The sequence below is a fragment of the Neofelis nebulosa genome, chromosome 2 (genome assembly GCF_028018385.1).
Source record: "Neofelis nebulosa isolate mNeoNeb1 chromosome 2, mNeoNeb1.pri, whole genome shotgun sequence".
Lineage (NCBI taxonomy): Eukaryota > Metazoa > Chordata > Mammalia > Carnivora > Felidae > Neofelis > Neofelis nebulosa.
This window is the reverse complement of record NC_080783.1, coordinates 81,595,639-81,612,763: the sequence shown is the minus strand read 5'-3', so window position 1 is coordinate 81,612,763 and position 17,125 is coordinate 81,595,639. Positions and strand designations below refer to the sequence as shown.

At 35.8% G+C, this 17,125-nt stretch overlaps 1 long non-coding RNA gene across 1 annotated transcript in view; it reads left to right on the top strand.

The window, feature by feature from the left end:
• Nucleotides 1-3,229: 3,229 nt before the first annotated feature.
• Nucleotides 3,230-17,125, top strand: part of LOC131503705 (uncharacterized) — a 148,356-nt gene continuing 134,460 nt past the window's right edge. Inside the window, exon 1 of the long non-coding RNA XR_009257539.1 lies at nucleotides 3,230-3,322. This is a non-coding gene — a long non-coding RNA (uncharacterized LOC131503705). The remainder of the gene's footprint in view (nucleotides 3,323-17,125) is intronic.

The window sequence follows — 17,125 nt, the reverse complement described above, 5'->3', positions numbered from 1 at the left end:
TTCAACTTAGACTTGACAGTTTCAAGGCTGCAAAGCCCCATTGCATTAAATTAAATCATTCCCTCTTTCTCTCTTCTCTCCATCCCCCCTTCCTCTTCCCTGCAGTTACATCTTCTTCATGGTAGAGACTTTGTTTTAAAAACTTCATAACAATGATGTACAAATCAGATGGAATGCAACAGTATTTTCGTTTCGCTAAATTAAAGTAAATGTGATGACATCATTATATCTCCAAATGCCATCAATTCCCTTCAAAAACATATCCCATTTTAATTAAAAAAATGTATACTCAATTAATATATATTAATTATGAAAGCATTAAGAAATATAAATAAATATAGATTTCCTGAATGCTCAATGTTCAAAGACAATCACAGGTAACATTTTGGTGCATAACTTCAATTCATCCCTATCCATGTACTGTTTTTTCCTTCTGATAGCAGTATTATATTAAAGTTTGGTTTATAATGTGCTATTTTTAATTAAGTATCACTCAAAAATGTCTTTCCAAATTGGTAAATGTATGTCTACATAATCATTTCTATCAGCGGCATAGGTACCTGATTAAAATAATCCTTATTATTGGATATTTACATTGTTTCTGAATTTTTACTTTCATGAACTATTGACTCTTGCATATATACCTTTGTGCCTTTGGCCAATTATATCCTTAGGGTAATTCCCTAAGAGTAAAACATATGAGTTAGTGTTTATACATTCTCTGGTTCTTAATGTATATTGTCAAATTCCCTCCCTTAAAGAAAGGAGCAGTTTACATTCCCTCTAGCAGTGTATGAAAATGCCCGTTTCCACATTCCTACACTAAAGGTTATCATGCCTTTTAATCTTTGAGAACTCCATTATACCCCTAAAAAAGTGACTTTATTGCTTTTCTTTGCATTCCTGTGTCTATCCATTCTATAAAATAATAACATTTCTAAGAATACTATCTAAACAGAATGTAAACTTCCTTAGGTCAATGACAAAAGTCTCCACATACTTAAATATTTATATTCTCCATTCTTCTAAAACAGAATAAATCCCCAAAGAGGCATTTGAGACACTGGTTGTCAGAAACCCATGGATTAACATTATATAACCTTATTAAGATCATCCTTGGATTTTATTTTTAAGCCTCAAGCTCATTGTTTTCAGAACGCATCTGCTAAGATAACCTAGTCCTAACTGGGAATGACAAACAGTCCTCTAGGTAGATTCTCAAAACAGAGGAAAGGAAAACGTTACGGCAGCTAAGCCTTGCTGTCACCTAACTTTTGTGTCTAGCTTGAACTTCATTCTCATTCAGTCTTTCTCCCTCTGTGATCAGTGCCAGAGTAGTCAGGTTGTAATGCCAACATCTCCTTGGGCCTCAGTGAGAAAACTATGCAAAAATATGTCTGATAGGTTTGTTGTGGGGAATATTGAACAGAATTGGTGGCCTGATCTTTTTATGAGTGCGTGCCCCTATTTAAAAAAGCAAAAACAAAAACAAACTCCCTAAACAATATACAGCATTGTTTTGTTTTGAGCAAAATGCTTAACATATTTTCCTATAAAGAAAAACACTGGTTTCATATTGTATTGTCTTCTCATATACTTTAGACCAGTTTGGAAAATTGATTATTTATGCTATAGAGTCTGGGTTACACCATTTACACGCAAACACACACACACACACATAGACACACACACACACACACACACACACACACATCCCACTAGTTGCTGAAAAATAATGGCATCCAGGCATCACTAAGAAGATAATATCTTTAGGATCTGCTAATTCCTTAAACAATTATCCTCAGTTTGGAAACTGAGCAAGTCTAAACTATGTTTGGCTCCATATGATTTTCCACATGATTTTACCCTTCCTCTATATTATTTAAACTATCATATAATTTCAAATTTCGTATCAAAAATGAATTTATATTTGAATCAACAGTACCTTATTAAGTGGTGGCACATACTGTTTAAAAAGACCCCCTTAAAATAAGAAGTTTCATTTAGTTAAATGTAAGAAAAACAAAGATAGTCAAATCTGTGATTAGAGCCTGCGATGTCACATTATCCAGGAGTGTTCCTTGACTAAACCAGACATACTTTAATGATCGGTCAAATCAGTTTCCAGAGAAAGGTATTGCTCTGTTATTAAAGGGGATGATTAAATTGCCTTTGGGAACATCACAGAATCCATAGTAAAGTTCACTTCATGCACTGATCACAGGGAACTTGATCTTGGCATTCTGTGGTGCTTTGCATACTTTAAAGGTTGACCGTGAAGTGAAATTCATTCAACAACTTCTGGCAGCATGTCCTGGGAATGAGATAGCTTAAGTCTTTGTAAATCACCCAAAAAGAAGCAGAATGTGACTGCAATGATGGGTGTTGGTGGTTTGTTTTTGTTTTCAATACACAAAAAAAATGGCACCTCTTCCAAATGCCTCCTGTGTGAATGTTCAAAATGAACTTGAGGAACTCTACAATATATTCACTGTAAAAGAGTCAAGAATTATTATTATTTTTTTAAATGCAAAGCACTAGATTTAATTTAGACATATTCAGTAGAACAAATAAAAACAAAAGATCTTTTTAAAAAGGAGCAAATCATGGCTACTGTTGGGGAAAACTCTGAATATCCCCGGTAGGCTCTCATTTAATGTGAACTGTTGTTTGATATTTTTTTATGACAACATACACTTGCAAAAAACAACCCTATGTATATTTTATTGTGTGACTCTTAATAGGCTGAAAATATTTTTTAAAATTTATTTTTATTTTTATTTTTTTTCAATATATGAAATTTATTGTCAAATTGGTTTCCATACAACACCCAGTGCTCATCCCAAAGGGTGCCCTCCTCAATACCCACCCCCCCTCCCTCCCACCCCCCATCAACCCTCAGTTTGTTCTCAGTTTTTAAGAGTAAAAGAGTCAAGAATTATAAAACACTTAGGATTCATGAAGGAAAAAATATCATAAATCTATAGTGATGCCCCAGATTCACTGAAGAATCTAAGAATGGAAGCAATAAGAGCTAACATTTATATGATACTTATTATGTGCCAGATACTGTTTTTAAGTGCTTTATGTGAATTAATTTTTTCAACCTTCCAAAGAGCCCCATGAGGTGGTTATTTTATTTTTTTTAAGACAGTGATAAGGCAGAGGTCACACAACTAGTAAGTGGCAGAGCTGTAATGTAAATTTTCTTCTGATTCAAGATGGTACATCTAGATGGACTGGTAAAAATGGAGCACTGCCAAGCAAACCCCAAGAAAATGTCCAGCCTCAACATGAAGTTTTACTGGCTTCTGAGGAAGTGGTAAGTTTGCAAGTATCATCACAGAATTAAATGCATTCTTAAGAACTAATGTCTCAGCGAGGCATTCGGGGGAGAAACTGGACTGATTTCTAAGGTAAGTCTACCACTAAGTATCTATAGATATTGGGTCTGAACCTGTCGTTTTCTGGAGCTCGGTTTCCTCATTTGTGAAGCATAAGGGCCGGACAACGTTTTCAAAAAGAGATTCTGTAATTCTTTTCTGAGACAAATGGTTTAAACACATTGTGGTTTGGTGGGGAAATCTTTCTATCTATAAAGACCCTGTGGAGGACTTAACTGTAGTGTTTTCTGCCATTAAATGGATTCAGTGAAGGGACTTGACCAGTATTCAGAGATGTGTCAGCATTTTTGCCTTCTCTAAATTTTTCACCTGTGATACAGATTAAGGCAGAAAGGAAAGTGGCAATTGGGGGTTCAGGATAGGGTAGAGCAAACCCTTCTTGTTTGTCTTGGGGATAAGCTTCAACAATGGAGAAGAGGTTATTGACACTGGCAATGATGACATATTCGTATCTGAAATTCAGATCAAATGATTCAACCCTTCAGAGCATTCCCAAACAACGGCCTTTCCAACAGCATGAATCTGCAAACAGAGCCCAGCAGTTAATTTCAGTCAGCCGGCTTTGCTGGTATTGCTGCTTCAATCTTAGATTTACAGAGCCGTTTTTGATGAAGACAATAAAAGCCTCCTTTTGCTCCTGTGTTGCGTTATGCTGACACTTTATCAAAGCACATAGACAGAGGGTTGTTCTTAACCATATATAAAACGGAGCAACCTCACAAATCGTGCTTTAATATTGCACTGTGGAAACACCAAGGTTAAAAGGTAAATCTGTGGTGTAACCATATTGATTAATTGATGTAAGAAAGGTCAGGCTAATCTTTATCTTGCTTGAAAGACTTTAGCTCTACATGGCAGGTTTGTTGAAATGGTTCCTGTGTAAAAAGATAGGGGGGAAAAAAGTGGAGTCTTACTGCAGAGAAAGTGGGGGAAATCTCATCAAATGATCACTTAGTGAAAGGTTAGTGAAAGGAGTCCTGATGCAAAGGAAATGGGGAGATCTCTTCAAGCAATCACTCAGAAGGTTAAACCACTAAAACTGGGACTGGAGGGTGAGTTATGTAGATTCCCCTATGTTTTTAATAGGCTTTGTTGGAAATACCTTCACCACTGAAACAATCATAGGAGAAGCAAAGACAGTGACTTTAGATAAGAGTCTTAGCCCTGCCCCAAAAAGACCAGAAAAAAGAGCTTCATACTCTTTTTTTCAATAAGACTGAAATCTCCTGAAGTAGAAGACCTGACTTCTCTGCCCCTCTGGTCCTGCCTTGGTTAAAAACAGACACATAATTTGTCCCATAAGATGGCTTCTGTATATCCAGAGCACGGGAAGAGGGAATTATCCCTTCCATGCAAAGATGCACAGACATGTAAAGAGCAGCTTGTTCAAACCTATTTTTGGAACAAGAGAGATAATGGGGTTTGAGAATTAAAATTTAGGATCCTGAGAAAACAGAAATATACAAATACAAATGAGGGAGGTCTAGGGACTAAATCTGTAAATGGGGTTGGAGAAAAAGAAATCTAGGGACCAGGAGGAGAGGCTGCTGACCCTGAATTAAGCACTGTTGGATGAGAAGCAGGGCCTCAGCCAGGGAGGTGAGGAAGGGATGGAAGTGGGAGTGACTGTTGGAAAATTTTTCTCATTATGCTCATACCTGAAATGAACCTGAATAGGATAGGCTATGATGTAGTCACAGGCACACCCAGAAACTTGAGAGGCTTACTATAATAAAAATTTATTTTTGGCTTGTGCAAAGTCCATGTAGCTGGGTGATAACTCTTGCATCTTACAGCTATAGCATTTGGGCCATGTGATCTCATCCCATCAGTGAGATGCCTAGAAGATCCATTAGATGTTTTGAAAAAGAGATTTGGAAGTAGGCTACCATTATCTTATATCCAGTTGTCCTGGGTGCAGTCACAAAGCCTTGAACTAGCCACAAAGGAGACTGGGAAATAGACCATAAAAGTTACTTGTCTAGGTAAACCTAGGTGTTTAGGTTTTCATAACGAAAAATTTCCAAAGACTGCATTGTTAAATATAGGATGTTTAGAGAACTTCATTCCTATTCTTTCTGACACTGAGGGCAGATGATTGGACTCATTTTTCTGTAAGTTCTATTCTTTATATAATTATATACTTCTACAACTGTATAAGCTTTTTCTTTGCAGGGAAAAAATGAAAAGTAAGCTATGTGTTGGAATTATTTTCTTACCAAACTACTTTAATTATCCTTTTATTTATTGGCCACGGCTATTTCCTACAGTAGGTAGTGAAACTTTTATGTTAAGGAAGCACACACATACAAAAAAGGATGGAATAAGAAATTAAATTTATTTTATTTATAAATTTACCCATTGTGTATCTTAGGTCAACATTATTAATAATAAACACTTGAAGGCAAAAATCATAATTTGGTATTAATCCATATGTAAAATATAAGATTTAACCTTAACATAGTCATTGAAGGGAATTCTGATAGGTTGTGTGTTACACATTATGCATTTTTGTGTTATTGGCTTCCATATATGTTAATAGATGGTAATTATATGCTTTTCATTTGGACAGCGCTTATCCAAAAACGATTTAATATTCGCACATCTAATGGGTCACACGTGGCTATTGATCATTTGGATCAGAGTTCAATTTGAACTGCTGCTGGTTAGATTAGAAATTGTAATCATGGAAAAAGATAAATTATAAGGTCTCTGCAGATCAGTTTTATTTTTAGATTAGATGGGCTTTTAGACATGAAACAGCAAGATGAGGAGGTTAGGGAAGATCTATAGTGTTGTCATTAATGTGAGTTTTCTAAGAAATACATTCAGAGATCTTCTGTACCCTTTCCACCATTTGGTCAGGAATGTGAAATTTATAGGGAATGACATATCATGATAATAAAGATGGTGACAAACATCCATAAATTATTTGTGAATTATAACTTTAAGGACTAAAGGCAAAAGAAAGATATTTATTTTGTAAATATACATTTTGATGTAGTAAATCAAATATGCTATTAAAGTTACACAGTTTTTAATATATAGAGATTTGGTCTGTATTAGAGGACATCTAAGTGAAGATTAATCTAGTTGAAACAGATCTCTGGTGACTTCAGTATTAAAAGGATTTTTATCTTTGCTTTAAAAAAACTCTTTTTCTTTGGGTCTAATTATAAAAGAAATGCATTCTCATTTAGAACATTTGGAAAATTAAGAAAAGCTATTCAAGCAAACAAAAAACATTTACCATCCAACAACCCAGACATATTACTGTTAACATCTTGAAGTATCTTATTTATTACTTGCCTTTGATTTTTTTAATGAAATACTTCAAATATATAAAAATACAGAAAATGATATAACCAAACAACACACATCCACCACTGAGACTTAAATATCTTAACTTTTTGCTATATTGACTTCAGATCTCTTATTAAAAAATAAATAGGGAGGGAGGGAGGTGGGAAGAGGGATGGGTTAAATGGGTGATGGGTATTAAGGAGGGCACTTATGATGAGCACTGGGTATCGTATGTTAAGTGATGAATCACTAAATCCTACACCGGCAAGTAACATTACACTGTATGTTAACTAACTGGAGTTTAAATAAAAACTTGGAAGAAAAATAAACCCAAACCAAAAATATAATATTACAGACCTATATAGATACATACTCTATTTATTTCTCCTTCCTCCCTTTTCTAGAATTAATTATTATTGTGATATTTCCATTTTGCAATTTTCATGTATATCATCCATAAACAACATGTATAATTGTTTATGTTTACATATTTACATAAACAACATTTAGAATTGTTCTATATTTACAAAGTATATAAATGTTATTGTCATCATCATTGTCATCATCATCATTTCATAACAGTGAGCACTTATTAAACATTTACTGTCAGGCACTATTCTAAAGCATATTGTACATATTAACCTTAGAAGGCAGGTGCTACTATTAATTTTACAAATAAGGAAATTAAGTCACAAAGAGGTTAATTAACATGCCCAAGGTCATACCCCTGCTCTTTTTTAACTTGCTTTTCTCATGCAACAAAGTGTTTTGAGATGTATTCATGTAGACATGTAGTTCATTCATTTTAATTGCTGTGTAGTATTCCATTCTATGCATGTCATAGTTGACCTGTTCCCCTACTGATAGACAGAACTTTGAATATTCTTTATGTATCCCTTGTTCATATTTGTGGAACATTTTCTAGGGGAGTTACTTAGAAGTTGAAGTCCTAGGTTATACATTATGCACATTTTAAATTCTGTATGATTATGGAGAATTTCATATATTGATCTTACAGCTATCTCATTGCTTTGCTAAACTTTGTTATCAATTTAATTATGTGTATTCTCTGCTATGTTGACAATTATATATTCTGTGAATAGTAACAGTATTTTTTCTTCCATTGCAATTTTATATATTTTATTTTTTTTCTTCTCTTATTGTATTGGCAAAGGTACCCAGTTCAATTTGAAGGAGGGATGGTGACAGAATCCCTGGCTATTTCCTAATTATAAAGGCAGTGCGCTATTAAGTGTGTGTTTGTTGCTGGCTTGCAATAAGTATACCTTATCAGATTGAAGACGCTTCCTCTATTTCTTGTTTGCTATAGATTTGTTAGGTCTCATTGAGTATTTTTCTGAACCTTTCAAGAGTTTGATTTTTCTCTTTTAATCTGTTAATGTGGAAAGTTACATTAGTACAATTTCTAAAGTTTATTAATCCATGTATTCCTGGAACAGTATTTAGTCATGATATTTTAATTTTTATGACATTGCTGGTATTGTTTTCTAATATTCCATTCAGAGGTTTTACATTTATATTAAAAAATATTTGTATATAATTTTACTTTCTTGAATTATCTTATATACATTGCTGGTATCAAGATTTTTAGCTATATGGAATGAGCTGGGAACTTTGCCTTTTTCCCCTTATTTTTTGGAATAGTTTGCATAATATTAAAATTACATATTACTTGAAGTTGTGGTAGAACTTGTCTATAAAACTATTAGAGCAAGCTTTTAGGGGAGATAGTAGTGGAGATTTTTAATTACTGATTATACCTGTTAAATGGTTATAAGGCTGTTAAGTTTCTCTATTACTGAGCTAGCAGTAGTAAGTTATAGTTTTCTAGTCAATTTTCTAGTTAGTCTGAATTTTCAATTTTTTTAAGAGAAAATTTTTCATACCTTCACTTTGCAATTTGAAACATCTTTATCTGTTATTATCCTCCTTCTTTTATTCCTAACATTGATGTATATTTTCTGTTTTATTTATTTATATATTTATTTTAGAGGGAAAGAGAGATCACATGAGCAGGGGAGAGGGGCAGAGGGAGAGGAGAGAGAATCTTTTTTTAAAAAAATTATCTTTAAAAATTTAAATCCAAGTTAGTTAACATGTAGTGTAATAATAATTTCAGGAATAGAATTTAGTGATTCATCACTCACATATAACACCCAGTGCTCATCCCAACAAGTGTCCTCCTTTATAAATCCCCATCACCCCATTAGCCCTTCCCCCAACCCAGCACCCTACCAGCAACCCTCAGTTTTTCCTCTGTATTTAAGAGTCTCTTATGGTTTGTCTCCTGCTCTGGTTTTATATTATTTTTTTCTTCCCTTTTGTTTATCTGTTTTGTATCTTGTATTCCATATATGAGTGAAATCATATGATATTTGTCTTTCTCTGACTTGTTTCGCTTAGCGTAGTACACTCTAGTTCCATCCACATTTTTTCAAAGGGCAAGATTTCATTCTTTTTGATCACCTAGTAATATTCCGTTGTATATATATATATACATCACATCTTCTTTATCCATTCATCAGTTGATGGACATTTGGACTCCTTCCATACTTGAACTATTGTTGATAGTGCTGATGTAAACATTGGAGTGCCTGTGCCCCTATGAATCAGCACTCCTTTATCCTTTGGATAAATACCTAGTAGTGCAATTGCTGGATCATAGGATGGTTCTATTTTTAATATTTTGAGGAACCTCCATACTGTTTTCCAGAGTGGCTGCACCAGTTTGCATTCCCATCAGTGGTGCAAAAAGGTTCCTCTTTCTCTGCTCCAACATCTGTTGTTGTCTGAGTTGTTAGCTTTAGCCAATCTGACAGGTATGAGGTGGTATCTCATTGTGGTTTTGATTTGTATTTCCCCGTTGATGAGTGAAATTGAGCATTTTTTCATGTGTCTGTTAGCCTTCTGGATGTCTTCTTGGGAAAGTGTCTATTCATATCTTCTGCCCATTTCTTCACTGGATTATTTGTTTTTTGGATGTTGAGTTTGATAAGTTCTTTATAGATTTTGGATACTAACCCTTTATCTGATATTTCATTTGCAAATATCTTCTTTCATTCCATCAGTTGCCTTTTAGTTTTGTTGATTGTTTCCTTTCCTGTGCAGAAGATTTTTATCTTCATGAGGTCCCAGTAGTTCATTTTAATGAACTTTTAATTCCCTTGCTTCCAGAGACATGTCAAGTAAGAAGTTGCTGCAACAGGGGTCAAAGAGGTTGCTGCCTGTTTTCTCCTCCGGGATTTTGATGGCTTCCTGTCTTATGTTTAGGTCTTTTATCCATTTTGAGTTTATTTTTGTGTATTGTGCAAGAAAGTGGTCCAGGCTCATTCTTCTGCATGTCGCTGTCCAATTTTCCCAACACCATTTGTTGAAGAAATTCTCTTTTTTCCATTGGATATTTTTTCCTGTTTTGTCAAAGATTAGCTGGCCATATGTTTGTGGGTCAATTTCTGGTAACTGGGTTCTCTGTTCTGTTCCATTGATCTATGTGTCTGTTTTTGTGCCAGTACCATACTGTCTTGATGATTACAGCTTTATAGTACAGCTTAAAGTCTGGAGTTGTGATGCCTCTAGCTTTGGATTTGTTTTTCAATATTTCTTTGGCTATTCAGGGTCTTTTATGGTTCCATACAAATTTTGGAATTGTTCTAGTTTTGTGAAGAATGCTGATGTCATTTTGATGGCGACTGCATTGAATATATAGATTGCTTTGGGTAGTATTGACATTTTAACAATATTTGTTCTTCTAATCCATGAACATGGAATGTTTTTCCATTTTTTTTGTGACTTCCTCAGTTTCTTTCATAAGCTTTTCAGTGTATATATTTTTCACCTCTTTGGTTAGGTTTATTCCTAATAATAATTTATTTATTTTTGGTGCAATTGTAAATGGGATTGATTCCTTGATTTCTTTTTCTGCGGCTTCTTCATTGGGGTATAGAAACGCAACTGACTTCTGTACATTGATTTTATATCCTGTGACTTTGCTTAATTCATGTATCAGTTCTAGCAGGTTTTTGGTGGAGTCTTTTGGGTTTTCCACATAGAGCAGAAAATCAGCAAGGAAACAGTGGCTCTGAATGACACACTGGACCAGATGGACTTAACAGATATATTCAGACCATTTCATCCTAAAGCAGCAGAATACATATTCTTCTCAAGTGCACATGGAACATTCTCCAGAATAGATCACATACTGGGTCACAAATCAGCCCTCAACAAATACAAAAAAGATGGAGATCACACCTTGCATATTTTCAGAACACAACACTATGAAACTTGAAATCAACCACAAGAAAAAATTTGGGAAGACCATGAATACTTGGAGATTAAAGATAATCCTCTAAAAGAATGAATAGGTTAACCAATAAAGTAAAGAGGAAATTTAAAAGTACATGGAAACCATTGAAAATGAAAACATGACAGCCCAAAACCTCTGGTATGCAGCAAAGGCAGTCATAAGAGGGAAGTATATAGCAATCCCAGCCTTCCTCAAGAAGGAAGAAAGGTCTCAAATACACAACCTAACCTTACACCAAAAGAGCTGGAAAAAGAATAGCAAATAAAGCCCCAAATCAGCAGGAGAAGGGAAATAATAAAGATTAGAGCAAAAAATCAATGATATTGACATCAAAACCAAAACAAAACAAAACATCCGGTAGAACAGATCAATGAAACCAGGAACTGGTTCTTTGAAAGAATTAACAAAATTGATAAACCCCATCCATATTGATCAAAAGGAAAAAAGAAAGGACCCAAATAAATAAAATCATGAATGAAAGAAGAGAGAAACACAAACAATATTAAAGGAATATTATGAGCAATTATGTGCTAACAAATTGGGCAATCTGGAAGAAATGGGAAAATTCCTAGAAACATATAAACTACCAAAACTGAAACAGGAAGAAATAGAAAATTTGAGCAGACCAGTAAAGAAATTGAATCAGTAATCAAAAATCTCCCAACAAACTAGCGTCCAGGGCTGGATGGCTTTCCAGGGGAATTCTACCAAACATTTAAAGAGTTAACACCTATTCTTTTGAAACTGTTCCAAAAAATAGAAATGGAAGGAAAACTTCCAAACTCATTTTATAAGCCAGCATTATCTTAATTCCAAAACCAGACAGAGACCCCACTAAAAAGGAGAACTACAGACCAATTTCCCTGATGAACATGGAAGCAAAAATTCTCAACAGATACTAGCAAACTGTAGCCAACAATACATTAAAAGAATTATTCACCACGATCAAGTGGGATTTATTCCTGGGATGCAGGGCTGGTTCAATATCCACAAATCAATCAATGTGATACATCACATTAATAAAAGAAAGGATAACCACATGATCCTTTCAATAGATGCTGAAAAAGCATTTGACGAAATACAGCATCCTTTCTTGATAAAAACCCTCAAGAGAGTAGGGATAGAAGGATCATACCTCAAGATCATAAAGGCCATATATGAAAGACCTGCTGCTAACATCATCCTCAGTGGGATAAACTGAAAGCTTTCCCCATAAGGTCGGGAACACAACAAGGATGTTTACTCTGACTACTGTTATTGCACATAGTGTTGGAAGTCCTAGCCTCAGCAATCAGACAACACAAAGAAATAAAAGGCATCCAAATTGGCAAGGAGGAAGTCAAACTTTCACTTTTCACAGATGAGAGAGAGGATCTTAAGCAGGCTGTGGAGCCCCATCCAGGACTTGATCCCACAACCCTAGGATTATGACTTAAGCTGAAACCAAGAGTTGGACACTCAACTGACTGAGCCACCCAGGTGCCCCTCTCCTTTATTCTTAATTAATCTTGTCAAAGGACTGACAATTTTATTCGTGGATATGACAACCCCCAAAGAACCTATTTGTATGATTAAAAACCTCCTTACGGGCACCTGGGTGGCTAAGTTGCTTAAGCATCTGACTTTGACTCAGGTCATGATCTCATGGTTTATTGGTTCAAGCCCCACATTAAGGTCTCTGCTGTCAGTGCAGAGCCCACTTGGGATCCTCTGTCTCCCTCTCTTTCTACCCCTCTGCCCTCCCCCCCCCCCCACCAATAAACATTAAAAAAAACCCAAAAACCTCCTGAGATTTGGTGAGCTGAGGCTTGACTTTAGCCTCCAAAAGGGTTATAACCTTTGTCCATTCACGTTTTTTAGGAAGCTCACAAACCCAGGATCCCTGGAATGAAGGAGAAGCTAGATAGTATAAACATCACAAACAGTGTGGTAGATCTCCCAACCCACATTCTCTTCTGTAATCTGACCTCCCCCATCAAGGGAACACTCTTTCATGTGGAGAGGGAATTTATTTCTTGAGTCCCTTGAATCTGAGTGGGCTCTGTGACTGCTTTGACCAATAGAATATGGCAGTAATGTCCCTGTACCAGTTCCAGGTATAGCTCTTAACTGGCCTACATGCTTGTTTCTTGCCTCTTGGAAACCAGCCACCATGTAAGAAATGTGACTATCCTGAGACTGCTATGAGAGAGAGAGAAAGGCCAACAAGCACCAAGGTGCCAGGCCTGTGAATGAGAAAGCCATTGTGGATGGCCAACCAAGTCTAGCTTTTAGATGCCTCCAACTCTAGTCCTATCTGACTATAATGCATGGGAGACTCTAAGCAAGAATTACCCACTAGAGCCTATTGAAACTACAGAAATTTGAGTCATGATAATTATTTGTTCTTTTAAGCTTCTAAATTTAGAGTTGATATGTAGCCATAGATACCTAGAACAAGTAGCTATTGTGAAAATCCTCTCCCTCAGCCTTCTTCTAATGAAAACTCCCATCTTTAACAGGATAAATATACTTAAGACAAACAGAGATGCCCAGATCATTAAGAGATTATTGGATGCCAGCTCTGAGGTGACACTATTCCCTAAAGTTCCCAGAATGTCACTGTGATACCCACCCTCAAAGTAGGGTCATATGGACATTGGGTGATAAATAGAGGGTTGACCCAAGTCCATTTAACAGTGGGACCAGTGAGTCTGAAATTACCCCATAGATGTTTTCTGAGTTTCTTTTGTATCATATGTCAGTGTTGTATTATTTAAAGCTGATAAATCAAGTAATAGATGTAAATTTTATAATGCTATAAAACTATATTACTTAAAGGTATAAAAATTGTAATAATGTAACTAAGATCAAAGGGAAAAGAAGGTAGTTACCAGGAAACAGAATGATAGGAGTTTCTTCATCATTTATAGTAGTAAGTAATTATTTATTAAAGAAATAGAAGATTAAACTAGTTATATGTTGTTAGATTAAAATTAAAAGGTAATACTCATGTACTGCTTACCTGGTTCTAAGTGGTTTACAACTACTAATTCATTTAATCTTCACAATGATCCTTTGATGTAGGTATTATTACTTACGCTATTTTATAGATGAGGAGACTGAGTCAGGGAAAGGTTAAATATAACTAGCCCAAAGCAAGGATGTAAATAGTTATAATGGTAGCCATTGTAAGAATCCAAAAACAGACAACAAATCTAGTTGACAGTCATAGTCTCCAGACTTACTCTTCCTTTCCTGATAATTTGGAGCTGATATCCTAGGCACACTGCACAGGTTCTTGTTCATTTCTTATGGGAGGGCATGTTTCTCTGTGCATTTTCAGACTGCCTTGTGTTGTGGGTGGGGTATTACTTTGCGCTAATATGTGGGAGTTCTGATGTCCATTTTGGGAGAGAAGACAGAAGTCGCGGCTCCTTTAATGTGGAGGTCAGAAAAACAAAGTGATGGTGACATCGAATGATATTGAGTTTGTGGCCACACTTTCATTACTGTCCTGTCTAAAGAAGGGAATTTTTCCCTTTCCTCTCAGAGTTTTTAAAAGCTTTATAGTTACAGTGAAGTAAACTCTTTGCTCCACACCTTTGACACTAAAACAGTAAAGAATAATATGCTCAGGTACTAATCCTGGGATAATCTTGTAACTGTCTCTCTAATTGAAGTAGGAAGGATATTAAACCTGGGAAAAATGTCATGGATAACAAAACATTCTTGGCTTTGCAGTTCATAGGATGAGTTGGTACCAATTATAGCTTCCCCCCCCCCCCAATAACATTCAATATAATGGAAGCCAAGGATCCTACCAACCCAATATGCTTTTTCAACACATTCACTCGGCAAGTAGACTTAATTTCAAGTTCATTTTTACATGGATCATTTACAGTGTTAATTTGTGAGTTTGCACCGTGATTGCTTTTTTCTCTTTGGCATCACAGTTATTGGTTACAAAGTGAGTTAATTAATTTTGTCATTTAATTGTTGCTGTACTTCTCTCTCTCTTTTTTTTTTTTCCCCTAAAGCAGTGCTTATTATTTTGTCATCACTTGCTAGACTAGATCAGGTCCTTCTCTTTGATTTTTTTAAAGATCTCTGTGCATACAGCTGCTTTGGCAAGTCAAGAATCAAACTGACAGCCCATTGGAAAGGCACACCCTGTCACAAGTCTAAAGAGGCACAGAGTGACAGTTCCCAGGCTCAAGTTCAAGGATTGCCTCTCAGTCTTCTTTGGCTGGCTAGGATCTTGGCTGTTATAGGGTGCTGATACCAGACAGCAGAGGGCCTAAGTAACAAAAACAAGGCCCAGTGAGGTAATTGGGCCTGAAAGAATGTTTGCCTATCCCACAGACTTCTCTGCAACAGGCAGCCAAATTTAATATATCCTATGAGAACCTGGGCATACACACTGTTTGCTTTCTCCTAGTTGATTTCTGAAAGTTCTGTTTTGTTGTTGTTGTTGTTGTTGTTATTATTTTTGCTGTAGACTTCTCTGGAAGAATGGCATGGAAGTCATCTTTTTTTTTTCTCTTGTGTTATAACTTATTATGGCTCATCAAGGCAGGAAGCATCTAGAAATTAACACTCAGTGAGAGCTGAAGAAGTGAAAGTTAGTTAGCATATAATGCAATAGTGATTTCAGGAGTAGAATCTAGTGATTCATCCCCTACATATAACACCCAGTGCTCATCCCAACAAGTGCCCTCCGTAATGCCCCTTTCCCATTTAACCCATCCCTCCATGCACAACCCCTCCAACAACCCTCAATTTGTTCTTTACATTTAAGAGTCTCTTATGTTTCCCCCATCCCTGTTTTTATATTATTTTTGCTTCCCTTCCATTCTGTTCATTTGCTTTGTATCTTAAATTCCACATGAGTGAAGTCATATGATACTTGTCTTTCTCTGACTAATTTCATTCAGCATAATACACTTTAGTTCCATCCATACTGTTGCAAATAGCAAGATTTCATTCTTTTTGATTACTAATAATCCACTGTACATTATATACCACATCTTCTTTATCCATTCATCTGCTGATGGACATTTGGGCTCTTTCCATACCTTGGCTATTGTCGATAGTGCTGCTATAGACATTGGGGTGCATGTGCCCCTTTGAAACAGCACACCTGTATCCTTTGTCCTTTGTATAAATACCTAGTAGTGCAATTGCTGGATCGTAGGGTAGTTATATTTTAATTTTTTGAGGACCTTCCATACTGCTTTCCAGAGTGGCTGGAAGCTAGATAGTAGCATTTTGCATTCCCACCAGCAATGCAAAAGAGATCTTCTTTCTCGGTATTCTCACCAACATCTGTTGTTGCCTGAGTTGTTAATGTTAGCCATTCTGACAGGTGTGAGGTGGTATCTCATTGTGGTTTTGATTTGTATTTCCCAGATGATGAGTGACATTGAGTATTTCTTCATGTGTCTGTTGGCCATCTGGATGTCTTCTTTGGAGAAGTGTCCATTCATGTCTTTTGCCCGTTTCTTCACTGGATTATTTGTTTTTTGAGTGTTGAGTTTGATAAGTTCTTTATAGATTTTGGATACTAGCCCTTTATCTGATATGTCATTTGTAAATATCTTCTCCCATTCTGTTGGTTGCCTTTTATTTTTGCTGATTGTTTCCTTTGCTGTGCAGAAGCTTTTTATCTTGATGAGGTCCTAGTAGTTCACTTTTGCTTTTGTTTTCCTTGCCTCTGGATACGTGTTGAGTAAGAAGTTGCTGTGGGATAGGTCAAAGAGGTTTTTTTCCTCCTTTCTCCTTGAGGATTTTGATGGCTTCCTATCTAAAATTTAGGTCTTTCATCCATTTTGAGTTTATTTTTGTGTATGGTGTAAGAAAGTGGTCCAGACGGTTCATTCTTCTACATGTCACTGTCCAGTTTTCCCAACTCCATTTGCTGAAGAGACTGTTTTTATTCCGTTGGATATTCTTTCCTGCTTTGTCAAAGATTAGTTGGCCATATGTTTGTGAGTCCATTTCTGGGTTCTCTATTCTGTTTCATTGATCTATGTGTCTTTTTTTTGTGGTAGTGCCATACTGTCTTGATGATTACAGCTGTGTAGTACATCTTGAAGTCAGGAATTGTGATGCC